Source organism: Amblyomma mixtum, chromosome 3, assembly GCF_055824585.1.
Source record: "Amblyomma mixtum isolate Tamu chromosome 3, ASM5582458v1, whole genome shotgun sequence".
Lineage (NCBI taxonomy): Eukaryota > Metazoa > Arthropoda > Arachnida > Ixodida > Ixodidae > Amblyomma > Amblyomma mixtum.
The window spans coordinates 266232282-266242935 of NC_143014.1; positions in this window are offsets into that span (position 1 = coordinate 266232282).

Below are 10654 nucleotides of genomic sequence, written 5' to 3' on the forward strand. Positions count from 1 at the left end.
GTCGCAAAAGGCGACACCGGGAGAATACCACCCCTGGTCGTCTAGGCAGTCGATAAGCTCGGCCTATAAATTATGGCCGAATAAAGGTCTTTTACTACTACAACTACTTTGAATTGAGGCCAATCTTTGAAGCATGTGTGAACGATGTTCACCGGTGTGTCCGTAAAACACGGACTGCGTGTGCTACGCGCCAATTCGAAGTGAGAGACGAGTGCCTGCCAGTTATTTGATATGATTTGATATGATCTTTATTTTGAACATCAGGGGATATAGGTGCACAGGCAGAAAACCCAGAGAAGCTTGACTAGGCCAGTGCACACAATCCTTTAAAGCAGGACTAGCAAATATTACGTTGCACAGTACGAATACATACATCAATAAAAATACAAACGGAGAGGGCAATGGAATGTTACACAACATATATATGCCACCCGTAGGCACCGTGTATACATGAGCAAAAAAAAACATATTATGCTTACTGTCGTATTTGCAAACAAAAAATATACAGAACAAGCATTACTAGTTAATAAAATAAATACAAGTGGAAAACACATGGTTTATCTAAGTGAAGATATCGGGCGACGTTTTCATGACTAATCTCGCGACATCGATGTTATTTTGTGGTAGCTTAATTATGGTAGTTAACAAAGTGAACTTTAGCATGTTTCCCATAACTGATACGACATTTGGCAACTTTCCAGAATTCAGGATGACGTGTGGGGTATGAAACTATGTTTATATTTAATTCGGCTAATTCAGCCAGGGTTCGGATGTTATGACGTTCGACCTCTAACATTTGGATAACCTAAAGCCATAGAAGGAGTCCACGTGAGGAAAGTAAACTGTAGGATATTGGTAAACTGTAAAAGTAAACTGTAGGATATTGGTAAAAGTAAACTGTAGGATTGGTAAAAGTAAACTGTAGGATACTGGTATGGCACTTATTGTTATGGGACGTTTTTGCAAGACGACCAGCTTGGGCATGTTTTCGGTACTTGTAGTAGCCAACATTAGGATGGCATAGTTTTAGGAGCAACTTTTTCAAAATTTCGCGATAATCAAGGATCCATATCTGTGTAGACTAAGTCAAGCATGCCAAGTGTATCGGCACTAGCATTTATAATAGAGACGCAATCGATGATTGAATTTTGTGCTTCTCCTCAATGCAACAGAGGAGTGCAAAGAAACTGAGCGTGACGCCTCGGAAGGTAAAATTTCAAATTACCGCTGTCGTCATTCACACTCTGCCCTGACGCGTTATACGCTGCCAAACATCTCTCAGCAGGGTCTTCGGTGGCGTTGGTTTCTTCATTCAAAGCAGGCGTTTATACATTCAAAATGTACCGACATCTTCAATGACGTCATCATGCTCACCCGCCACTTGGAATTTTGTGCTGCGGAGACGCTTGAAGGGCGTCCGCATTTCGATCGGCGATTACCTCACTATTTAAAGTGCTGGGCCAAAAAGACTTCGCATGCTTTACCTGCAAGTTTCTTACATTCGACCCTCTTAAGCTCGCTGATTTATAAAACCTGTGCAGTTTCCCTTTAATCGAAGATATGAAGAGCGACTTAAAAAGGAGAGTATTAACGGATGAGGGGAAACTCGAGAAGTAGCGACGTATAACATCGATGGTGTTAGATGATTTACCGACCAAATGTTTAATGTGTCCATCCCATATGTTTTCTGTGAAGTAATCTCCTAAAGCTTTATAACAGGGTACAACTTCCATTATATTTTCGTTCAGCAGGAGGGGAGACAGTTCAGTATTCGTGTTTCCTGTAAGAAATATAAATTGCTTCAGGCTTAATGGTATTTAACTTTAAATAGCTGTTACATGCCCAGTTGCTAATTTGCAAAAGGGTGCCACTCAAACAAGTACTTAAATCTCAGCCTTTCTTCCCGAAAAGATTACAGCTGTATCGTCTGCATATAAGGTGTATTTGTCAGGTTCAGCTATGCGCACAATGCGATTAATATATAACATAAAAAGAAACGGATCAAGAATACTCCCATCGGGAACGCCTGTAGTCACTGATGTAACGTCTGAGAAGTGTCCATTTATATCAACGAATTGTGTCCGATGCTGTAGGTAGGATGATAATAGTGATAAAGGGTTACCACGAATGTCATAGAAGTTACGTTTCTGGAACAATATTCAATGGTTAACGAGGTCAAAAGCTTTGCCAACTCAAGAAAAAAACCTAATACTATACGTCTACTCTAAACGTTATCTAATATGAATTCTGTTCGAGAGAGAAGAGCCAATTCTGTTAATCTGTTTTCGAAAGCCATATTGTGACCACATTGTGTGAGTGGACATCTCTACTGCCTAGATCACACCGTAAAGTTCATTGTAGTGTGACATTGTCATCATTCCTTTGCACTGCCTCTGTCTTTCCTTTCCTTCACATTTCCGGTCTGCTGTGTGGCAGGACATATTTACGTCAGCAGTCTCCACCTTTCCGCTAATTAAACTTTACTTACCCTGCGCCTCTTGTCGGTGTAGTTTAAATAAGTGAGACCTTCATTTTACGCATTAATGAATTGTGTATTACTGAAAATTTCTCAAAGGAATTATATAATATTAGAAAAAGTCTTCATCGGTGCATCTCCTGGGCGCCGCCAAAACGGGAAGAAGCAAGCTCCGCCACCTGGCCCAAGCTGCAAAGAATTAAGAAGAGAAAGTCAACGCTGATTCCCAGTGTAGAATGGTTCCAATACGAGTATACACTCCTATACAGTAGCTGAGAACTCCACGAAAGAAATGCTTTCATGTGAGTAGTGAACAGATGCCGATGAAACCATCTCACTTCCGTTTACCTTCGTTACCTGCGTTTCTCCCAGCAGTACCAATACCGCATGTAAAGATCTCATACAACGCGCTAGTACAAACCATACTCGCTTAAACGTACGTCTGCTCAAATGAACTTTAGGATGATTTCTCACATTATTCAGAATAGCCACCGAAACACGGAGTTCGTGATTATAGGCAACGCTTATGAGTTTGCTGGCCTCCTTAAACACGCGATCCTTTATGACTGCAATGTATCCATCCATATTACGCGGTGTCTTGTACTTCTTGCTATTACAGTGAAGTGTGACATTTTTCGTGCTTTCCCTGCAGTGGAAGCCGCTGTTTGCCTTGTAGTGGTAATACAGGTCGGTGCGTAGTGTAAATAGAGGCCTTAAATTCCGAAACCAGAGAAAGGAAAATAATCGCAATGACATGTCGGAGACAAACGGAGCATCTAAGCCACCAGCATTTAGATAAGGCGACCGGCATAATGCGTAGTACATCAGAGAAGTGGCAGCGTCGTGCTGAACCTATCACCGAAATTTGACACTTCCTGAGCAACGCGCGATATACCATCCGAGGCGTAGAAATCTTCATATCATTCGATTAAACGAAGGCAGGCACGCGGAACTTCTGAAGTGTCACTGCGATGCCGAACATTGAAGACAGTAGTCCTCAAGAGCGGCATATCCAAACGCAAGGCGCTATAGCACGTGGCTGCTTTCCCGAGCATCTAGCTCAATTTTCGCCAGTCATCGAGGCCTTCTCCCAAAAGCCGACCGCTCGCTTATATGCTGCCGAGCCACGCGGCTGAATCATTGGGAGAAGATTCCTTTTAGCAAGATTACCCCCCTTTGGACTGTCACAGCGAGGCGAGAATCAGTGTTCAATTTGATATGGGCCTTGTCTCAAAATCCTCTGCAAGCAAAAAAAAAGCAGGATGGTAGCAATGGTATCAGCAGTCGAATTTTATGGTGAATGTTATATGTGGTGCGGAAGGCAAGAAATTTTTACAATAGCATCCTTCAATTCGTTTTTTCCCTTCCTTTTCCTGCGTTTTCTTTTAAGTTTACACCTTGATTCCATGATTCGCGTATTGGTGTAGCCTCGAGTTCATAGAGCACGAATTTGAAAAAAAAAACGGATTGACGTTTAGACGAGTAAATAGCGTAGGTAACAAAATAAGGTTAATATAGCATGCACTGAACAAAAGTTTTACATTGGCGACCATGGTGCACCCTTCAATTTTGCTCTGGCCTCAGCCGCTGTCAAATAATACCAATTCTGCCCTATACAGCCAGTTTTTCGAAAATAATATAGTGACTTTAGTCTAGTGAGTTAACTTTAAGTTTTTCTCACGTGTACGCGCTGGAGTGCCGCAATATTTTTATCTCTGGGTGGCTCATGCAACTGTATACGGGGCGGAATATCGAGGCATAAAATCCTGTCTAGGACGATTAAAAGACGGCAAACGTCGCTTGGAAGGGCACTAAGTATCGCGCAGCACACAAAGGAGTCCCGATTACACGCGAGTCAAACGCTGCATCGAAAAAAGATTAGTAGTTAGGCAGGAAGATAGAAAGAGCGAAAGTTTGTAAGCCCATTGCGGCTCAGTGAAAATACGGTGGAACTAATTCGCTCAAAATTACATGGAGTGTCATATCATCATCATAATCATCATAATGGGATACGTATGAGCCAGACTACGCCCACTGCAGGGTAAAAACCTCACTCATGTGTCTAGAATTCCCTGTGGGCTTTGAAAACTGCGGCCACCGTAGCCTAGGAAACTTTTCAATCTCATCCGCCTACCTAACTTCCAGCCAACCCTCGCTACGCTTACCTTCGCTTGAAATCCACTCTGTTGCAGTTAACGACGACCGGTTATCTTGCCTTCCCATTTCTTGCGCTTGATTTTGACTAGAATGTCATTAACCCGCGTATATTCCCACGCCCACTCTACCCACATCCAGTCTCTTACCGTTACAAATATCAATTTTCAATCCATAGCCCGCTGCATTGCTCTTAAAGGGATACTGAGGCGGTTTTCGAATCAGATAGTTTTTTAGGGTTTTGAAGTAGTGTGATTGCTGATCACGTCTGTGAAATTATTTTTTTCGATTTTGGCTAAACAGTGGCGAAATCGCCAATTAAAAACGCGATATTTAAATCTCCCGCGCTCCGCGCGAGCGCAGGAGAGAACAGCGGAGAGGGAAACCTCGTCCATGTCGGCCAACGTGACGTCACGTTGAGGAGCCGGGAATACTTCGGCGCACTCGAGCGAGCTTTCAGAGCGCGTTGTTTCTCGTGCTGCGTGCGCTGTGACGTACAATGCGTGTCAGCCGACCTTGACAATCAGGTTCAACACGAGGTACTAGTCTGCGATCGTGTCCACGAACAATTACGGCCACGACTCTGTCGTCTTCCACTGTTTTCCGCAAGATCATAAGCTCGCAGCGCAAGCGCTCGTTGCTGTGGCGAAGAATTCAAGCCGACCAAAGCAAGCCTACTCAGCTCGAAGCACTTTCGTAAGAGCGGCTACATGCAGAGCTTGTCCCTAATGTGATCTCTGGAGATTTCTGTCGAAAAGGTGCGGCTGAACCATGACACAGTTCCTTCGATTTTCTCGCGCATGAAAGCCGTGTCACCATTCCGAAGAAGCGCCTCTTCTAAAAGTAGAAACATGCTCACTTAGGCCGTGCAGAAACCTTATACAGGCTCAAGCATGTGTCGCTCTCCTCAGCTTAGGTGCGGCCAGACCACCTGAGGCGTGCTCAGCAAGGCTCGGTTAGTGATTTATACTCGGTTCGGCGTGTCCAAGCAAGCAAGCAAGCATCGAAGCTATTCATATGCGGCACCTCGTTTAATCGTAGCTAAGAGATTAAAATGAAAGCGGCCGACGTTCTGATTTCGGATGCAAATTTAAGAGAGAAATGAATGGCAACCAAGTTTTTGCAAAAAAAGGCACCATGTTTCCCAACCTTACTCGGTTTCGTCAAGATGCGGCAGCGGGCGGGTTGCAGCTAGCTTGGCTTTTAAACACACATATAGCTGGCCATTACTTCACTGAACCAATACTGCAAATCTAGGAAGGGCGAACGTTTGCGCCACGAGTGAAGCACCAGCCTTGTGCGCGTATTTGGCTTGGTTTCCAGCGCACAATGATTGCGTCCTGTCCTGTGGTCACATGCCTCGCGGTGCTTGGCCACTGCGCTTCGCTAATTTTGACATCAACTTTGTGCTGCTTCATCGTTTCCTTGAAATACTTTCTTGCCCCAACCTACAACGCCGGCTACTGAGAACAGGATTTTTGTACTCAGCGCTTTGGGCCTTTTCTTTAGGATGGCGCTGTTTCGGGTGAGCCAGGAGGCGTCCGGTGGTGGTAATGGACTTGGGTATTGTTCGCACCCCTTTCTTTGCGAGAATACGAGCCGAGGTTGTGCTGGCACCTCTTACGCGTGGTCAGCATACGCGTCTTTCACGCTGGCGTTTGCTTGTGCTAGGCGCACAATTTTTTGCTTGTGTCTTTTTTGCTTTCAGATGATACGTGGAATGAACAAAATGCAGTATCCTTTTTTTGAACGTCAGTAAAAAAATAGTCGCCATATTCGCTTTTACAACACCCCGGAAAGCTGCGATCCCCACTCAACGCAGCGCCGGATCCGCATCGGCAGCTTCTCCAGTCCTCAAAGTGACGTCACGACCTCTCTTGAACAATCACGGGCGGCGCCGCGCCGCACGGCGTGCCCCGCGGCACAGGCCGCATATTTCTGCAAAAAAAGGCAAATCGCGCTTGTTTTTGCCTTATTTGTATGCGATATTCCAGTATACAGCATGAAAAAATATAGGACGCCGCTGCCAGCCTGATGTTCAAAAAATGTGCTTCAGTCTCCCTTTAAGCTGGATCCTTTAAATTGGCCTCCTCTTTTCTGCCACCTAGGTGAGTACCGGAAAATACACTTCTTTCATGCTTTTCTCGTCACGAGTATTGGTAAACTGTCATTCCTGATCTCAGGAACCCTGCCATATGCACTCCACCCCATTCTTATTCTTCTAGTCAATTCCCTCTCACAATCCGTATCAGCGCTAACAACCTGCCCTAAGTACACTTATTTATTCCTTTACCACTTCCAGCACCCCGCTACTAAATGCAAATTGGTATTATATTATGAGACTCTTGTACTCTTGTGCAGGCTAATTTTTAGACCAAACGATCTCACCGGTCATTTTTTGAAGTTCGTTACCTGAGTCACTTAGCAAGGCAATCAACGAATCGCAGGTTACTTAGGTATTCTCCATTAACTCTTATCCCCTACATTTTCCAATCCAGGCCTTGGATTACCTCCTGAAACAGGTGGTGAATACTGCTGGCGAGATCGCGTCTGTCTGCCTGACACCCTTCTGTATTGGACGTTTATTGCTAGGGGAACAATAGCTGTGCAGCCGTTATAGATATCTTCCGTAACTATCCCATAAGACTCTTCTCCACCCTGATTCTCCAATACCTGTACGACTGCTGAGACTCCCACTGAGTCAAATGCTTTCTCGTGACCCATGAAAGGTATATGCTGTGCATTTCTTTATCACTTTATTAATAGTGTGAATATGGTCTATTGTCGAGTATCCTTAACACATGACTTCCTGGTGATTGGGTTGACTGAAATCTAAAGTTGTCCTGACTCTATTGGCGATTACCTTAGTGAATACCTTGTAGAAAACGCACAAGAAGCTGACCGGCCAGTAATTTTTCAAGCACTGGATGTCTCTCTTCCCATGTATAAAGATAATGGTAGCGTTCTTCAAAGCATCTAGTAGGCTCGAGATTGTAAGGCATTGTGTGTACAAGATGGCCAGTTTTTCTAGCACAATGTCATCGCCGATCTTTGTCCACTCACCTAATGCCCTCTTACCTCATCTTTGCCAGCTTCTATCCACCTTTGCATTGCTCCTAAGACTTTCTTTAATTCCTCTTCGTTATTGGCGGGATGGATCATTGCAGTGCGCTACTGCCCCTCTCATCGGCACTCCGATTACATTGGCTACTGTACAGAATTGTGTAGAACTCTTCGGGCACTTTAACTATCGTATCACTGTTGTTAGTGACATTGCCCCCTCTTTCTCTATTATTGCATACATCTGCTTCTCACCTACGAGTAGCTTGCCCTTCGTCGCTTTTAGGCTACCTCAGTTCTTTAGAGCATACTCAGTTATCACCATAATGAACTTCATGATTTCATCTGCCTTGCTCTTATTTATTAACTTTATAGCTCTGCCAGATCTCCTCTCTCTGTAGGGTTAAATGCTTTCACACTCTCGCGTTTCGTAAAGATATCTTCGGTCGCCTGAGACAGGCTGCCGGTATCCTGTCGAACCTTCGGACCACCTACTTTTAATGTGCACTCCTTAATGATAGCTGGGAGATATCGTCCACTGTCTAAACAATAAGAGCGTCTTCCTCAGCTAAGGCTGAATATCTGCTCTGCGGTGATATCCTAAATCTCTTTGCTTTTCCTCTTACCGCTAACTCGTTATCAGATTCCGCTTGACTAGTTTGTTTTGTTCCCTCTTTATGTTGAAGATAATTCAAGACCTTACCACTCTGTGGGTGCTACAACGCCCCTTTCTGTAGACATCCACATTCTGTACGATTTCAGGGTAAGCGCATAGTGTGAGCGCATAGTGTGAAGAATTTTTAGTCTCACCATTGGGGCTCTTTCACCGCCATTTCCTGTTCTCTAGTTTGTACAAGGTATTGATGATCCGTAGAATATTCCTCTCTGCTCACTAGTAACTCCAAACTGCTATTCCGAGAGCCAGTGCTGTGGTAGTCTACCGCCTGGTCTCCGCACTGCTTATTCCCTACCTTCATATTAAGTTCCCCATGACTACAGCATACTGTGATTTTATTTTGTTCATTTCAAATTTCACGTTTTCATAGAAGCTTTGGACAATCATCATAGCTGGATGTAGGCACACATGCATTCACCGCCTTTAGCATGCACCTCTTATTAAGCCTATTTAAGACAGCTGACACCCTCCTGTTATTACTATGAAACTGATTCATGCTGAAAATTCAAAAATGAAAAATTTTCTTTTCTCTCACCGAATATATGCTTCAGAGGGGACACAACAGAAAAAGCGGCAGTATACAACTTGCAGGCCCGTTGTGCCTCCAAGCTGCATCCTGAATGAAGTGAAATCCACACCTAGTTCTCGTTGGTCTGCTATTCTATGATAGCTCAGTATGTGCCCATCCCTTAGCACTGCATACGCCTCATCTGTAATAACCTGACTGAGCCATATCACATCCCATTTAATAGCCAATAGTAACAGCACTGCAAGGCTAGCCTCGCTGGATAAGGTACCCCAGATATTCTCAGCATCCTCCGCTGAGTCACAGGTCTGGCCGCCGCCTTAGTGAGTTCCTCCGCAGCCGCTGGGGACTGAGGGCCGACGGTTAACCGGTTGTTCATAGAAGGTTGCGGCGGAGTTCTACCCAGGGTGGCCAAATCATGCTCTGGTAAGAAAGTCAGGTGTCGGCTCTGCATTGTCGGTCGCACCCCAGGCCTATTCGCGGAACTTTATCGGCGCCGTGAGATTTTATAAAATCGGGTAGAGGCCTGAGTGGCATTGGGATTCGATCCCCGGACATTTCGCAAGCTCGGCGGATGCTCTATCTCCACACCATTGCTGAAGCTGAAAGGTATAATGTGACGCTAAGATAGGAGGAGGCCTCCTCCTTCACCACTACTGTGTAGCAGGATGACACACAATAACAACACTGGTTTCGACCTTATGGAAATGTAACTGCTTTCGAGGTAAAAGTGGCTTATAGACCACTAGTGAAATCATCATTATCATCATTTGTTTTCCCTTAAAAGCCCCAACAGCGCGTTACACAAAAGGGTGGGGGGCACATGGTAATAACGGATCACATAGGTTAGAACACGAATATCAATGGCACGCACGAACAAGCACAGTAAACGAATTTAAATCAAGGCAATAAATAGGTCAATAAGGCTTTTTACAGGAATTGGGGAGAGAATTAAGCGATCAATAAGAGTTTAAATTTTACTGAGTTCATTTCATTGACAATACAGTCAGGAAGTACAGTCTTTGTCAAAAGTAACCAGGTTGCACGTTTTTTTTTCTTCTCAGTCGTATATTAAAGCTATTATGCCAGCCCTTTAGGGAAGCCGTGAGAGCTCTCTTATACGAATGAGAAGCAAACCATGCAGCCTGGTTACTTATGACAAAGGCTGTACATTCCACTCGGATATAGCAGTTTGCAAAAGAAAATTATTTAAAGCGTTAATGGTACGATGACTGCGCTGAACACTGTTACAATTAAACAAACGTCGAGAGGATCTCAAGAGGGGCAGAATTAGGTTGTCAGGTCATCATAGGAAAATTTGAATGAGAGGCACGAAAACGCAAGCTGATACTTCTCGCCCTCAGATCTTGTAAGTACACAGACGAGGTAAAGGACCCTCTAGCTGTTTGCTAACTGGTAGCACACTGCTGTTTCGCACGCTTGAGACACCCAAATCGACGCGAAGGATTTTCGAGAGCCGGCGAGACGACGAGTGCCTCCGTTGCTGTTCCGTTTCTTAGTTCTTGAAACTACCTTAGGAGCTGTATGCAGGCGCCGGTTAGATGCAGACGCAGTATGCGTGTGCTTTTCAGCGGTACTCACGTTGTCGCACCGAAGAGGCCGCAGCAGCAGCCCCGCAAAGGCCCGTACTAGGACCACCGCCGTCGAGTGCGCCCTCCACACCGGTCCGCCTCCAGCAGCGTGGTGGTGGTGGAGACCGGCCACGCCAAGGCCATCATGAGCATGGGGGCCACCACCCACA